This window comes from Ochotona princeps, chromosome 5 (genome assembly GCF_030435755.1).
Source record: "Ochotona princeps isolate mOchPri1 chromosome 5, mOchPri1.hap1, whole genome shotgun sequence".
Classification (NCBI taxonomy): Eukaryota; Metazoa; Chordata; class Mammalia; order Lagomorpha; family Ochotonidae; genus Ochotona; species Ochotona princeps.
In genome coordinates this window covers 28,030,804-28,046,545 of record NC_080836.1, presented here as the reverse complement: position 1 = coordinate 28,046,545, position 15,742 = coordinate 28,030,804, and the positions used below count along the sequence as shown (strand labels likewise).

The following is a 15,742-nucleotide window of genomic DNA, read 5'->3' as shown; positions in this document are numbered from 1 at the left end:
TAGTCTGGCAGTAGCATTCATTCCCACTGGATTGAACAGAAGTGGGGACATTTTATGAGTCTTGGCAGGCTACAGCTCACACTAAGATTCATGCTGTAGGAAGACAACATGTCTCTAACTTACTTTGGCTGCAGCTTTGCTACAGCTTTGTTCACGGAAAGAAACAAGTTCCATGCGGAGTCTCTCCTCTGACTGTGATTAGCACCAGCATTGTGCCTACCTCGTAAGGCCTGAGAATACTCCCAGAGCTTTGTGATGTCTCTGGAATCACCCTCTGTGGAGAGCGCAGCCCGTTTGGTATATTTCCAGTCTCATACTTTTCTTCCCACCACTCTTGGCACATATTCTTTTGCTGAGTCTTTGTTTTCTATTACATTGTCACTTTTTTTATATTTTCTTTTAAGAAGACTTCCTTCTACATTTATTTGAATCTGCATCAGAGACTTCCTTAATTATATGAATCTTCTTTAGCTCAAAACAAATTGTGTTTAAAATAGACCCAACTAGACCAGAAAATGAGCAAAAATATTATTGCAGACCACTGCTTTCTAAAGCTTCTTTTTAGTTGGGAAGAGAAAAGTAGACACATGAAACGAGCAGACATGTAGTCATTATTCAGGAGTCTCAAGCAAACAGCTTAAGGAGGCTACACTTTGAACTGAACCTTTCAGGTGACGTAGAACAGGTGCCCAGATTGACCAGTGAAAGGCCTGCTTATCACATCCAATATAGAGACTTTGTCTCAAAGAGACTGTAACATCTCAACAGGAAACATTACATGGAGCAGGTCTGGATTCAGACATGGGGTACTTAGTAGGGAGATAGTATGATTAATTAGTTCATCCGACCTTAATTCAGGATGGTACCTCACAAAAAGTAGTAATATGAAGTACATTCATGAGGTGAATCAATTCTTTTTTAAAAAATTATGGAACGCTTCACAAATTTGTGTGTCATACTTGCACAGGGGCCATGCTCATCTCTGTATCATTCCGATTTTAGTATATGTGCTGCCAAAGCGAGCACGAGGCGAATAAATTCTTAACAACTTTGTGACAACATCATAAATCTCTTTTGATGTCAAACAAATCTGTGGGTCCTTTTCTAGAAAGAATGCAAATAAGTGTGTACCTGTTGGGTATGCACATACACATATACACAGAAATATGCAAACAGTTCCTTATACTTAAAAGGAGTCAGAAATTTCCTGAAACTCATTCAGGGTCCTCAGGTTAATACTTAGTAGCATAGTGATATGTGAAGCTGGCTTCTGTCAGGAAGGTTACTCAGACTGCCAAGGATTTGACTCAATAGGAAATATTCCATCAAAATTTGTGTGTTGGAGAAATGTGATCTAGAAAATTTCTTATGGGTAAATTTTGTTGTAATTGTATCTGTTTCTGTGCACAGTGAATAGTCTACAATAGGTAGCTGTTTCAATCCAGTTCATTAATATACTCATGCAGTTAGGCTCATGTGGTATTGAAAACTGATGTATTTATTAATATTTTACAGAGGACATAGTTCAATAAAATCTTAATATTCCTTAATAATGTGAGGTTGCTTTGATACTTCATCTGCATGACCTTGCACAGCAAAGACAATAAAGAGCCACTATAAATTGAGCCAAAAGGGACAGTGTTTCTAACATTTTGTTTTACTTCCTATGGGTCTTAACAAAGCTAGTGTTTAAACATAAGCAGTAACATAATGGAAAGATAGTATCTTACCCACTTGTTTGGCAGCTCTTTAGTGTTCTAATACAAGTTATGTCTTGGTAGAACTTTGACTAAGAGGAAATGGAAGCATTCTTCACAAAAATGTGTTGGTATAGAGTTATGGGATTCCTTTTTTATTCGTATCTGCCCTCCCCAAAGTTTGCTGCCATGATTTTTTTAATAGACAGTTCTCAAGTGTCTACACAGAACAACGAACTTGAATTATTTTCCTAAAGCCTGCTTTCCTCTTTCTCTATGGTTTCCTTTGAATGCCTACACAACTGCTCCAGCTAGAAATAATGGAAAGATGAAAGCAGATGACAAGGGAAGGCAGGGTGCTGTCATCATAGTTGCTTCATCCGGTGTTACGAAAATTTTTAGACCACAACTATCATTGATAACCATCGAGGTAAGGTAAAGAATTTATTGCAGTTATTGAGAGTAAGTAGAAAGATCAATTGTAATATAGATCTGAATTCATCATTCAAAAATTACCAAGATTTTTCTGGGAGCCCAAAATGACACTCAGAACATCTTCAACCACATTGTCTAGGCAAAGCAGTTGTGTTTTCTTTCTAGAACAGTTGGTCTCAGTGTGAATGGACTTGCTGTTGCATAGTTTCTGCTATGTATCATTTACACATACAGCATGTCAACTAATTCTCAAAGTGACCCTATAAATTTATTCCTGTATTAAAAAAAAGAACCAAAATCTCACCTTGATTATTATATTGACTCAAGATTACTGAGCTATTAAGTGGTGACCCTTAAGTCTGAGTCCAAGGCAATTTGCTTCTAGTATTAGTACCTTGACACACCTCCCTCCTACAAAAGAATCTTCACACAAACATCCCACCTCCCTTCCCAAAGCTGTCTTTCGTACATATGCGACACCTCAGTGAGAAGCAAATGTAATTGGCATTGTTATCCACTTCTCTGGAGTTCCAAGCAAAATATAAATAAAACAAGATGAAAGTTCCACAGTTTTACACATGAATTTCTTTGCCAGTAACACCAGCAGGTGCTTTAATCCTAGCAGGCAGAAATGATCAAATATCTCTTGATATACAAATGTGCTCATACTGTCTTCCAATATGAGAGTAATAATTTGGATATATGTGTTAGGATATGACCTTGTTGATGCCTTCTTGCGAGATCCAGCAAATTTGGATTGCTTTGCCGTTTGACAGAGGTTGATTATCATGTTCTCTATGTTGTCCATGGGAGGCTTGGGTGGAGGAAAAAGGGCAAAGGAAAGCATCTTTGTGTAACCTTTGGGAACTACTTGTGACTATAACTTTAAAATCTGTAAAGGCGGCAATATTTTTCCCACATGAATATGTTGAATGGGAGTCTTCTGTTTATACTGAGCCTTGTAAAAGTCAAATAGTGGGCTAAAAAAATTAGTGCATATTTATGGTACCTTTCTAGATTTTTCATCTCCAGTAATCACTTTCATTTTTGTGCAACTGAAATGCTATTAAGCAATTCTATGTCAATTATTTGCTGTACAGTTTGCTATACAGTTTGCTATACATGAATGTATTTTATCTCTCATCAGTGCTGTAGCATCTGCTGTGAGGATCCTTCCAATAATCAGAGCAGAATAGTGTGGTTGCTATGATAATGACAGAAATTTCTTTCTATCAAAAGAAGCTTTAAAATATTACACTTAGGAGTCTTGTTATCTGTCCTTCCAAGAAAGCATAGATGCTGTTTACAGGAAGCTGGATACACAATATTGAGTGAGCAGAACTCTGTTTTTAAAACTGTTAAGGTTGATTGAAGGAGTTTAGATAGCAAAGCTCTTCACTGTAAGACAATTCTGTGGCACAGAGCAAGTCCAAAGGGCATCTGTGCATTTTAAGTTTTAAATCTTAATCTAAATTTAGATTTCCACCAATCAGAACCCAGAGCTAATATCAATGTTGATCATAGAAAGAGAGATGTTTCTAATTAACTCACTTTAAAGCCCTATCTTAATCACTTAGAGCATTCTTGTGCACATCTGTGCTGCAGGAGTAACTGGATTACCTCCATGGTGTATGTGTGCCTGGGTGTGCGTGTGTGTTTAAAGCAATGCTATAACTCTATCCAAATGCGATTCAGCACTGCTTTAAAGTTTAGAAGCAAATGTGTACCTAGTAATATAGTTTAAAAATTGAAACCCCCTTCTACCCTATGTGTGCTGGTCTTATAAATCAGGCTTGTTTGTGAAAAGCAGCCATTTTGAATACAGTGACACACACACATCCCAGAACTCCTTCTCTGCTCTTGTATAGAACCTAAATTAGCACCAGAACCAGGGCCTCTCATGTGGTTTTGCTTCATCTGACTATGACATCAGTATCTTTCCATTTGCCTTACTTTTATAAAATTGTGCTCTGAATCAATGGTGGTGCTAGTAAAAGAAACTGATTTCTGCAAGTAATTTTTCATTTCAGTAAGTGAGATGATATGATAAACAAATAAAACCTGATGTGACAGTGTGACATAAAGCTGAAACAAAATGTTTGATTCTATTCCTCTGAGTATTCTCTGTGGTTTTTAAGCTCTCTGTGTGTATTGAGCCTGTTTATGGGTAAGCAATGTGTATTGCATGTGTGTTGTTTGTGTGTACCTATCAATGGAAGTATAACTCAGGCTCTGATACTTATTTCCATGAATGAATGACCTTGCTCTTGCCTATATTAGAAGAGAGACATTTTGCCTACTTAATAAATGAGAAATATTGTAAATAACAGACTGAGAAGGTTCTTTAACTGTAACCCAAGTAAGAAACACACAACTGCTTTCCTTTACTGTGCAAAATTGGCAGAGGCCCACAGCTACCTTTATTTTTCCTTTTTAAATTGAAATAATTTGTGTAATTTCCCTACCAAAGTGACACTTGCTCATTGTGGAAAACTATGCCATTACAGATGAAATAGAAAAAAGAATGCTTGTAAATTCATTTTTAGTACACATCACTTGCCACTTGAAGATTTGATGATGGTGGTGAGGATAAAAAAAGCTGACATTTATTTGAGTAAATTCTCTTGGCTGGACACTCTGCTGAGTGCTTTCCATAAATTAGCTTGTTTAATTCTCCCCATAACTCACTGACGTATGTATTCATATTAATCCCACCTCCATGGAGGAGGAAATTAAAGCCCAAAAGATATTAAGTAAATTGCCTAAAGTCACACACCTACCAGGTTTCATAGTAGCAGATCTCTTTGGACTTGACAGTGATCTCCACTGATTTCTAACACTTGACTGATTAACTGTGTGTTTTACAAATTGCAGATATTCCTTATACTTTTGCAGTTTGCTTCTCAGCAATACTTATGAGACTTTCATTATACTGGGAGTGTGTTCTTTACTTTTGTATTTTCTACTTTGAGCTCCATGTTCTAGAAAGCCCTTCCTGTTCCTACATTGTTGTGTGGGAGGGAGAAAAGCAATGCCAATAGTACCAGAAGAAAATAATCACAAGACAGGAAGCCACGGTATCTGCCCAAGTGCTTACCAGTAGGGAAGAAAACATATTTCAGTGAATGTCTGAAAGGCATTGGTGGAAGGGAAAGTCAAACTCTTTCCTCTGTGGCCACCGTAGAATCCAAACTATTCAGTAAGCCAAGCACCTCTGTCTCCATTTGTGGTTCCAACGTGGAAAACAGACTGGAAAAGGGGCTGAAAGGAAAAAATAGCGTGACTAGTTAGAGCTAGTGCTCTTTGAAGATACTGCTTAGGTAGGAAATGCTTTCTGTTGGGCAATAGCAAAATAAACGCTGCTCTTTTGTACAGCACTCAAGTATGACCTGTTTACCTTTGGAAATAAACCTGTGGAGACCGTACATACAGGTACTGTCTTTTTCATGGATGAAATTTATCTAGTAACTTTAAGTCATTTCCATCTCCGGTTCTGCTCTAGGAACACATCCCATACTGAGAAGGCAGATATCTTAAGCAAGTCCTCCCAGTACAACACCAGCTCTTTGAAAACCACAAGGAAAAAAAATAAGATATATTTTCCTTTCCAAAATATAAAAATGAAGACCACTGCCTTTGCCACTGTGTCTCCTTGCCTTACTATGAGTATAATCTCAGTAGTCTCCCTCTACCCTTTAGAATTTCAAAGCCAGAACCATCACCACCATCTGTGCCCAATATTTCAAGGAGCAGGGAATAGTTCCTCCAGAGACCACTTCTATTCTCTGTCCTAGGAGTGGAAAGAGGCAGGCTTTTATGTTTCAGCAGCTTGGCAGTGATCCAAGGATGCCCTGCTGGCAGGTATCCCTGTATGTGTGAGACTCCTCATGCAGCACCTCTACTCCTGTGAATTTCTACCTTTCCAGTTAGGCTGCTAGAGTGATAGGCTTAGAGTCATAGGGCAGATATAGTCTGGCTTATCAAAGCCTGCAGAGATGTGCCCAGCACCTCTGATTAGCATTTGTAGGTATTAATCCTCAGAATTAGAAGTTCAGCTGAAATGCAAAGATGATGGGAAAGGTCTCTCTCCAAACCCTATGACATGGATTTACTTTATGTTATGAAGATATCATAAGATGCAAAGATTCTAATTTTTCTTCCTATTCAAATGGATTGTCGGTTATCACAGATGCTTTCTGATTAGTGTGCTACTTTTTAATAGTGACCTAAGCCATCATAAATTGATATTCATTTCTTCCAGAGGTATAAGCCCATTACAATAAAATGAAAAAAAAGTTATATCAAAGGGCTATTCCATGTTGCAAAGCTATTTCTGTGTCACAGTGTGTAGTCCTTCAAAGCAGTATTTTGTTGATCTTAGTGACAACAAGTTCAATATATCTAATAATACTGCCTAGCAGGTTTTCATTCGCTTTCCTGTGGATGTGACAGTCACTCTTTAATGAAACCTTATTTTGTATACTATTTGCATTGTAGATCAGGAATGAAGAGCTGAAGAGTTTGCTTAAGGAATAGCTGAGCTGTTTATACTTTTTGTATTCTTCCATCAAGAAATAATTACCCTTCAGCCAACCTTACCTCTTTCCAATTCACATTTTCAAACCACCTAAATAAAACATACTCAAACTCCCAAAAGGTATATCATTGTGCAAAAACAATCAGGACTTAGAAAAGCTTACAATGGTATATACGTAACCCTTTCCACTGCCTTATATCAGAGTATTATTTCTTTCAACCACTGCTTCATTCAACAGCAGGCCAGAAACCTACTAGGCAGTATAGCTGTTTTGTTCATTTATTAATAACAGGAATATAAAGAAGAAGATTTGTTTTAACTCAAATTCTACAAAATTGAACTATTATTTCTGGGTAAAGGTATTGTAGCAAGACTTCTGGTATTCCATTGGTTTGTTGCCTGTAATTCTGTATTGGAATACATCTACACATGGATTGGTTTTAAATAGCCATCTGGCCATTTTCTGTCTGTACTCCCAAACCATCAAGTTCTAGAATAATCTGACCATTGACATCCTTAGGAGTGAGTTATACCCTAGCATACATATTGAGACATTAGATGCATATAAGAGGGTGTGTATTGACATGTCTCATCATATAAGCAGTAATTTAAGGTAGCCCAAGCCATCAAGATGCAAACTTCCCATAAAGCTAAACTATGGGGAAAAAAATTACCTTTTTAGCTGTAAGAAAATTTTCTGTTTCATATGAGGACTCTGTTGAATTACTGTTTCTAGAACATTTATTATATGGTTCAGGATGTACAATTTCTGCTCACATCTGGTTTTATTATTTAGAGATGTTTGTATATATCTGTAAATATGTCCCATGGTAGTATTAGTAGAAACTATGAATGGACATGTATCTCTACTGAGAGTATTTGCACATTTTCATGAACCAATCGTTTAACAAAAAGGAATATTTTAAACTAAACAATAATGAAATGGCAAATAATGTTGAACTTCACAGTATTATTCACCATATCCTAAAAGAGTACTTTGTATTGTTGTGCTCTTTAAACAAATAACATATTGTTCCTTTTGGAAAATTCAGCCATATAATGCCAAAATACCTCATTTTTATTCTAATTTTTTTTCCAACAAGAACACAGATTTGAGTTTGAGTGGACATTTTATAAATGTCTGATGATTGTTGAATAATTTAAGTAAATATCTTAGAATTTAGAAAAGTGGCTAGGAGTTGTAGGAAGGATAAACTTAGGTTCAAACCTCATCCCATTCGTATGTTTTCCTGTATCTGAAACTCAGTCAAATGTCTAAAAGCAAACTTACCTTTTTTGCCTCTTCACAAGACCACTTCTCTTCCTGTGTTTCTTACCCAACATTTAGTCCATTTTTAGCAAGCTGGACCAGATTATAAAATCAGGCTCTCAAGAACACCAGATACCAGGACTACTGAACTAAAAAGAAAAAACAGATTTTAGAACAACTGATAGTATATGAAGCAAACTGAATATACAAGAAATGAAAAAGATGTCATAAAAAACAATATATATATTTTTAAAACATGAATTAGAGCCTTATAAATTCATCAAAATCAACTAAGATGTATAAGGAATGTATGATTGTGAAGAAAGATTCAGTGACCCAGAGTTGAATCTTAAAAGGTAAAAAGAATTTGCTAAATACAAAAAACTGAAAATAAGTGATTTTAAGATTTTAAAAGATAGTCATTCACTATATATTTGATAGGAGTTCCAAAATGGAAATGTGAGAAAATATATGAGGCAATATCTTAAATTGTTACTTTGAAATTTATGAAATTGTTAAATCATGATTTCTTTTTTAAAAAAAATTATTATTTTTTTATTTTTATTGGAAAATTGGATATACAGAGAGGAGAAGAGACAGAGAAAGATCTTCCATCCAGTGCTATGCCGATCTGAAGCCAGGAGCCAGGCAATTCCTCCTGGTCTCCCACACGGGTGCGGAGTCCCAAGGCTTTAGGCTGTCCTCAACTGCTTTCCCAGGCCACAAGCAGGGAGCTGGATGGGAAGTGGAGCTACTGGGATTAAAACCGGCACCCATTGAGATTCCGACATGTTCAAGGCAAGGACTTTAGCCGCTAAGCCATGGCGCCGGGCCCAAAATCATGATTTCTTATTGCAAGTTTATGTATTTACTTTCTAAAGGTCAGAAATTACAGAAAGGGTTAATACTGAAAAGCAACATCCACATTTTTATTACCCTTACACACATGTGCTATCTTTTCCTCAGATTCTGCCACTGACAAAACTTTCGTTAGTCATTTCTTGCTAATTTTGATTTTTCAAAAAAAAAATGTCCCACGATCTATTGACTTTCTACCATTGGGAATGATGATGCAGTTAGCTCAAACACACACACACACTTCTTCATACCATATCCATCCCTTATGACCACATGTCCACTTTGAGTTGAGTCACCCATGTTTATCAATTCTTACTATATAGAAAGCGTTCCCTGCTGAGCCTTGTTGTCTGCTGTGATTACGTTTCCTTTTCTCAATAACTCTTCATTGTTACTGGCACTAATTATTGCTTTGGTTTTATTTGCTTGATTTCCTCGTCACTATCATAAATCCTTTCCCACCCTCTGTCACTATCCCTAATTCATCTTTCTAGTATGGTCAGGCACATAAGAAATTATCTTTTCCAGATTTCTGCTTGGAAACCATCTCCCTGCAACCCTTGATTCGCCGGCTCCTATTTGTACTGGTTATTTTCTCGGTCCTTAGATCAAACTCTAACTTCTATCTCCACCTCCTCCTCCTTCTCCTTCCACAGGGAAGATGCAAAAGAGAGTGTGTTAAGACCTTGCGTGTCAGAAAGTGGCTGTATCCTATCTCACACTGAAAATCATTTCGCTTAGGCGTTCAAGATTCTGTCCCATCGTTATCTGTTTGGGACTTCCTCTTGAGAGGTGACTCCAGCATGTTTCTGACCTTTGCACATGACTTCTCTTGTTCGCTCACCTAAGGGTGTTAGAATCCTTTCTATTCTATCAAGAAATCTAATGCCACTTGAATTATTCTTGTTTATTCTGTTTTTGGTTCTTCTCAGTAACTGCACCTCCAGAAGCACCTGGCATGGCCAGTTTGTAAGCCTTGCAGAGTTTCTGCCAAGCACATGAACTGCTTCCTCAGGACAGACACCACACACATGCACACGTGCGTGCACACACACGGTCACATGCACTTGTAGACACTACCTCTCCCTCCTCCTCTGTATTCAAACATCACTAGCCCATCTGCTTCCTACCTTCTGAAACCTGGTTGACGTTTCTTTTCTGTTATCATTTTTTCCTAGTTTTTGCTTTTGTCTTTGTTATTCTGTGCTTCTTAAAAAACAAATTCCTAAATGGCTATCACTGTTTTGGTGGGGCTTCAAGAGATGAGAGAAATAAAACGCTGGTGTCTGCTCTGCCATGTCTGCCCCAGCCGTTTCTTCACACGCTGCCAGCCTGTCTGTTCAGCCTCAGTCGCTCAGTCGTACCTTCTCATTGAGCTGCAGTCTGCCTCCTTGGATTATTAAGGGCCTCTAGGCCTCCTCCTTCTTATTTTCTGGCTTCATCTTTTGTGCCTCAACACCTCCAGTCCCCTGTAAACCTCTGCCCACTCGATGATTGATTTGAACATATTTTAATTTTCGAATCTAGACAGTATCTTGGACCCCTTTTGCATATGCACGTATTCTTAGTACACCCCACCTCTCATTTGCATGCCTGACTGATTTGAAATCATCCCTGAAGCCTCACATAGAGCTAACCTTGTCTAATCAGCCTTGCCTGGTACTTGCGCCCACCTAAGACCAGCGTTCCCAGTCTGTATCACTCCATTCTTCTCTAGTCTGAGCACCTAACATATTGCTTGTTTCATAAAGGCATGTTTGCTGTTCTACCAGGCACAGAGTAGGCCTTTAACTTTATGTTGAATAATGAATGAATGTTTATTCTGCAAATCTTTTTTGCTCGGTGCTGTCACTGAGTATTTAAGGCCTTTCTTTACCTCCAAGCCTTGCTTATAGTCTAGTAATAGCCCAGAGTGTCAGACATTTCAAATGTATCCATCTGTTATATTTTTACTCCTCCTTTTCCAAACTTAGAAATCCTAGACAGTATAGAAAACCTGAAATAAATTTGAATGTTTGTACACTCCCTTTGTGTACTCAAGGGGTTTATTTCAAATGTAAAATTAACAAGCTTAAATCTTCTAATATTTATTTCTGAGTAAGACCAATTTCTGTGGCTTAAAAATTAGAAGGATAAGGAATCAGAACATGGAATGAATCAGAACACTGTGTCATAGCACTTACTATGGAAGCAACGAAAAGGGCAGTAGTTTGGGGAATTGACTTTGATAGTAATTTTTATTTATTCAAGCTACAAGTAAGCAAAGGAAATGGGAAAAAATGCTGGATTTCTGATTACCATTTATTTATTCATATCCCAGAGAAATGGAACAGTTGTTTTAAAATTCCTGATTTATTTTAATTTTATTTTTGTACCTTTCTAAGAAGGAAAAGAAAAACAAAACCTCTCAGAAAAAAAATGGAGGAATATGAAACCAGGGCAAGTGACAGAAGAATGTACCATTGGAAAGAAATATCAGAAGGAAATGAAAGAAATATATTTGTTTAATGTATAACATTGGGCCTTTTCTAATTAATATGTCCCTAGATGTAAATGCAAATCTTTGATTAGCATATGAGTAAAAAGAAAACATGTTATCTTAAAACATATATTTAAACTGCCTGCATTATATAGATGGCTAAAGTGTAACTTGTAAGAAATAAAAAGAAAGATACATCAAAGGAGGCATGCGTCAGTGCTTCATAGAGGGCTTAGCATGCACTGGACTCTTGAGAAAGATTAGTGTCTCTTTGGTAACAATGAAATATAATGATCATCATCATCATTATTATGAATAATAAAAAGAACAAGTGCTCAGTCTATGCCAAGCTATGTAGAAACAGAATCTTGCAAGGCTGCATTCTTATTTCCATGTTCGAGATGAAACAATGGAGACTTGGAGAAAAGATCACGCCCAGACGTTGGCACGTGGCACAGCCGTGACTTTGAGACCTGGCACTGTGGCTAGAGCTCTACTTGTGCCTTTCTGTCATTTTGCCCGTTAATCATAATTACCAGGTAATGATTAGTTTTGAAAAGGTAATTGATTCTGTGAGAAGTTGGACTGATCTCATTCTCAATTCAGACTCAGGCTTAAGAAAATTAAGTAATTTTATTTAATGTCATGCAAATTTGTTTTAAAAAAAAATTCTTTCCTGAGTCTCTATTTTTAAATTTATTTTCATTTTTAAAAAGGTAACATATTTGCTTCTGAACAAACTTAAGAAATTTTTTCCTATTTTAAAAAAGAATGTATTGATTTATCTGAAAGGCAGATTACTAGAGACAAAGAGGGAGAGGCAGAGAGAGTAATCTTGCGTTTGTTAATTCACTCACTCCAAATGGCTGTAGTGGCTGGGGGTACGCCAGGCCAAAGCCAGGAACCCAAACTCCATCCTAGTCTCCCACAGGGGCAGCAGAACCCCAAGTGCTTGAAATATTCTGCTGCCTTCCCAAGTGCATCAGCCAGGAGCTAGATGAGAAAATAGAGCAGCCAGTACCCAAACTAAACATTCAATATAGAATGTCATGGGCAGCGCTTCAACCAACTGAAACACATTTAATCCTTGGTTTAAAAAAATGTTGCTTATTCTGTCTGAAAGGCAGAACATATAGGTAAGAAAAGACACACAAAGAGTTCCTATCCTCTGATGTTGTCACCAAAAGCCTGGAATGGCCCTATCTTGAGGATGGCCACATACTACCAGCCGGAGCTGGAGTCAGTAACAGAGTCCAGATCTTTCACCAAGTGGTAGGAACCCAACTAACTGAGCCATCCTTTGCTGCCACCCAGGGTGTGCATTAGCAGGAATCTAGAACCAGGAAATCAGGACAGGGCTGGGATTCAAACTCAACAATGATGTAGCATGGGAATGTTTGAGGCAGTGTAACTGCTAAACCTGGTCCCCATTTCTTTTCCTGTTTTTAGTTCCCTAACATCTCATTGATTTTAATAGCTAGCTAATAAAAAACACATTTTATTATTATTTTTTATGATACAGCTTTGTAGGCATAGGAATTTCCTCTCTACCTCCTCTTCCTCCCTCTGTTTTTCTCCCATATTATTTCATTAATATAGTTTTTCAGCAAAAGACAAGTCCAACATTCTCCTGTTTTGGTATTGTAGGTATGAGCAGTGGATAGAAAATCTAGTATCATATTCTCCAGGTAAATTTAACAGTTTCATTTGGGAGTCTTCCTTTTATTTGGGAGTAGAGAATCCTAGTACAACATATTTTCACCTTGTGATATGCTAATTTCCATTATGTAGTTCATTCATGAGAATATATGAATATGCATGTTTACCTATATTCCTATTTGTTTTGTGTCCTTTAGAAAAAAATAATGAAGTTTCTTCTTTGTTGCTATCAGCATAGATTCAATAAGAAATTGCTTTTTTATGTTCAGGAGATTTCCTCTGTCACAATGTTATCCCTTTCCTCCTTTTTTTCCATCTCAAGGTCTAATAAAATAAAAGCCTATTCCAACAGACACTCTCCAATTGAAATGACCTAGTAGAACCCTTGCAATTGTTTAGAAAGTATATTTCTTCTGTACTAGAACATTTCCCTGTCTTAGTTCCCAAATAATAGTTTCTAAAATAAAGAAAAGCATGAAACAGAAAACTTAATCAAGGATCATTTATAGTTTGCTTACACTGCTAGTTGATGCTGTAGGAGGCGTTTTTTTTTTTTATTCTTCTAGTATGCAGTGGTGAGAATATTTGCTTGCTAAAAAAGTAAGTCCTTAAGACAGCAAGTCAATAACATATACATATGAAACAGCTTCCTCCTGTTGCTGGTATGAGATAACTTCAGATCCACATTAGGGAAATGGTTTTTTGTTTTGTTTTTACATAACATCATTAAATTAAACTTAGTGAATTTATTAAGTCTTTTGAAATTTTGCTCATGACACACAAAATAGGAAAAATGAACAGCAAACTATGAAGTTTGAGAAGTTGAGACATGTCAGTATGGTGTTCAGTAAATTACAGTTTAGTTTAAAGAAGATAGGGATAGCTTACATTTTCAGAGGCTGGGACACCAAATAAGTTTGTTTGAAACGTCACTACACACATACTTAAAGCTTCATAGATACAAACACAACTTCCTGCACATGTAAGGAATTTACATATCTATTGAATGAATACTTTTGACCTTTTTGACATGGGGACCTCTTCAGTTACTGATTTGGGAATGCGGTATTATCCAGATGGCCTTAAGAATTACCCTGTGAGCATGAATGTTACATGAAGGAACAAGGGAACAGAAAGTTTAGAGTTACTTAGTACTATCCATCCTGCCCAAGACAATTCCCCCTTTTAATCCTCTCAAGAAATTTGTAAAAGCAGATGATTGTCAGAATTCTAAAATTAGGAAATCGGGGCAAGTGTTTGAGCAAGCATCTGGGGAGTGACCCAGTACACAGAAGATCTCAGTCTCTGTCTTGTCACTTTGCCTTTCAAGTGATGTATATACATATACATATATATATATATATATACACACATATATTTATGTACACATATATGTGTGTATATAAGTGAAACAGGAAATTGAAATTCAAAGAAGTAAAATGATTCAAATAAGCTCAAAAAGCAGAAACACTAAGGCAATCCTGTGTAATGACACAGGCTGGGTTCTCCCCTTCAACCAACTGAGTCACAATTACTCTGCCAACTCTCTGTACCGCTAAATATTCTCCAGAGCTTATTATAGTGTCTGAACATATCCCATTTGTAAATAGTTGCTTAGAATTGAGATATCATTTCTTTTGAAAGCTATGACACGTTAGCATAGAAGGTAATTGATGCATTGTGAGAAGTGACATTTCCAACAAGATAAATAATGAAAACCCTAACATGAATCAAGTCTGGATAAAAGGTAGGGTCAGTTCCGAGATAGGCTAATAGCAGTGGGAAGTGAGGGACTGGCTTGAGCTGTTCAGAGAAGTGACTGAGGGAATTGCCTACCACAGAGTAGAGTGTATGCAAGAATGGAGGTGAAAAAGTAGTTTCCCTGTTTGCAGTTGAGCCTATGACTTTGCCTAACTGTTAGTTGAATTTGTAGAGTAAACCTTGTCTAATTGGAAGAGCTTTGTTTTTGTTCTTACAGAGATTTCTTTCTGGAGTGAGAGTAGTGATGGAGAGAATTGAGTATACATATGGTAGCAAGGATGGCTCTGGTTCTGATAAACATTTGTTCTGGCAATATGTAAAGTAGCTTTTCTTATTCTCATACATTCAAAAGGTCCTTAAATTCACTGTGTGGGAGGCATGCGCTCATATAGTAAGGCGATTTTGTGAAGTTGAAAAAGAAAAACTGCTCATACTAGCAGACAGTTAAATTAGCAACACATACAATCTAAAACACCTGGACATTAAAAGTGAATGGAAAATCAAGGCATTATTATTTAGGTTAAGCAATAATGATCACATAAACCGTGTTGCCAGAGGAGAATATGTAAGAACATGGTATGAATGATGTCATCTTGAAAGTGTTAAATTTTCAGAAATGATTCTTGTACATTATGGTGGAAAATAAAAGCAGAAGGCTGGCACGATAGCTCAGTTGGCTAATCCTCCCCCTTGCAAGTACCAGAACCCATATGGGCACCAATTCATATCCCAGCTGCCTCACTTCCCATATGCTCTTGGAAAGCAGTGGAGGATGGTCCAAAGCCTTAGGATGCTACACCCACGTGGGAAAACCAAAAGAAACTCCTGGCTCCTATCTTCAGATCAGCTCAGCTCCAGCTGTGGTGGCCACTTAGGGAATGAACTTGTGGGTGGAAGATCTTTCTCTCTGTCTCTCCTTTTCTCTGTAAAATCTGTCATTTTAGTAAAAAATGGGTACTCTTTTATTTTGATAATCTGCATGGTTGACGAGAGCACAAAGGATCAAGGGCTACAGGAAAGTGGGAAAGACCATTGTTTCCACATTA

General features: G+C 37.2%; 1 protein-coding gene, 1 long non-coding RNA gene and 1 other non-coding gene across 5 annotated transcripts in view; 1 reads left to right on the top strand and 2 right to left on the bottom strand.

Moving 5' to 3' along the window:
• The window catches only part of GTDC1 (glycosyltransferase like domain containing 1), a 312,493-nt gene that overhangs the window by 218,181 nt on the left and 78,570 nt on the right, over window positions 1-15,742 (top strand). The gene's annotated exons all lie outside the window — the stretch shown is intronic.
• Window positions 1-15,742, bottom strand: part of LOC131480365 (uncharacterized) — a 52,442-nt gene that overhangs the window by 6,047 nt on the left and 30,653 nt on the right. The window contains exons 2-3 of the long non-coding RNA XR_009245438.1: window positions 7,961-8,088; window positions 5,230-5,393 (exon numbers count right to left, since the gene is read on the bottom strand). This is a non-coding gene — a long non-coding RNA (uncharacterized LOC131480365). The remainder of the gene's footprint in view (window positions 1-5,229; window positions 5,394-7,960; window positions 8,089-15,742) is intronic.
• On the bottom strand, window positions 923-1,026 carry LOC118757910 (U6 spliceosomal RNA). Its single transcript, XR_004995421.2, has one exon. It is a non-coding gene; the product is annotated as a U6 spliceosomal RNA (small nuclear RNA).